Consider the following 1,401-nt stretch of genomic DNA (forward strand, 5'->3'; position numbering starts at 1 on the left):
TGGGTGGGTTGGTGGGGAGGTGAGTATTAAGGCTGGGTGGGTGGGTTGGTGGGGGGGTGAGAATTAAGGCTGGGTGGGTTGGTTGGTGGGGGGTATTAAGGCTGGGTGGGTGGGTTGGTGGGGGGGTGAGTATTAAGGCTGGGTGGGTGGGTGGGTTGGTGGGGGGGTGAGTATTAAGGCTGGGTGGGTGGGTTGGTGGGGGGGTGAGTATTAAGGCTGGGTGGGTGGGTTGGTGGGGGGGTGAGTATTAAGGCTGGGTGGGTGGGTTGGTGGGGGGTGAGTGTTAAGGCTGGGTGGGTGGGTTGGTGGGGGGGTATTAAGGCTGGGTGGGTGGGTTGGTGGGGGGTATTAAGGCTGGGTGGGTGGGTTGGTGGGGGGGGGGAGTATTAAGGCTGGGTGGGTGGGTTGGTGGGGGGGGGTATTAAGGCAGGGTGGGTGGGTTGGTGGGGGGGTGAGTATTAAGGCTGGGTGGGTATTAAGGCTGGGTGGGTGGGTTGGTGGGGGGGTATTAAGGCTGGGTGTTATCGGATTACTCGGGAGGGTAATTGGGACGTCCCCAGCTTGTCGAGTTGGCTGCGGAGGAAGCCGCCGATCACTGGCCAGCAGGAGGCGCGAGTTGAAGTCCAGGAACGGGGGATGGAGGGGGGCGGAGGGGGGGTGGATGGGGGGTGGATGGGGGTGGATAGGGGGGTGTAGAGGGGGGGTGGAGGGGGGATGGAAAGGGGGGGGAGAGGGGATGGAAAGGGGGGGGAGAGGGGGGGTGGAGGGGTGGAGGGGGATATAGGGGGGGAGGGAGATGGAGGGAGGGGAAGGGGAGTAGGGGGAAGGGGAGTAGGGGGGAGGGGGTGGGGGGCGGGACGGGTGTAGGGGTGGGAGGGAGGGGTGTAGGGGAGGGGTGGGGGGGTTGGCGGGAGGATTTGTAGGGGTAGTGGGGAGGGGTGTACGGGTGGGGGGTGTAGGGGTGGGTGGGTGTAGGGGTGGGGGAGGTGTTGGGGTGTTGGGGTGGGGGGGAGTAGGTGTGGGGGGGGGAGTAGGGGTGGGGGGGGGAGTAGGGGTGGGGGGGGAGTAGGGGTGGGGGGGTGTGGGGGTGTAGGGGTGGGGGGGTGTAGGGGTGGGGGGGGAGTAGCGGTGGGGGGGGAGTAGGGGTGGGGGGGGAGTAGGGGTGGGGGGGGAGTAGGGGTGGGGGGGTGTAGGGGTGGGGGGTGTAGGGGTGTGGGGGTGTAGGGGTGTGGGGATGTAGGGGTGTGGGGGAGTAGGGGTGGGGGGGGGAGTAGGGGTGGGGGGGGAGTAGGGGTGGGGGGGGGAGTAGGGGTGGGGGGGGTGTAGGGGGGGGTGTAGGGGTAGGGGGGGGTGTAGGGGTAGGGGGGGGGTGTAGGGGTAGGGGGGGCGTGACGTCATTCG

This window comes from Lampetra planeri, chromosome 1, assembly GCF_965212315.1.
Source record: "Lampetra planeri chromosome 1, kcLamPlan1.2.h2, whole genome shotgun sequence".
Lineage (NCBI taxonomy): Eukaryota > Metazoa > Chordata > Hyperoartia > Petromyzontiformes > Petromyzontidae > Lampetra > Lampetra planeri.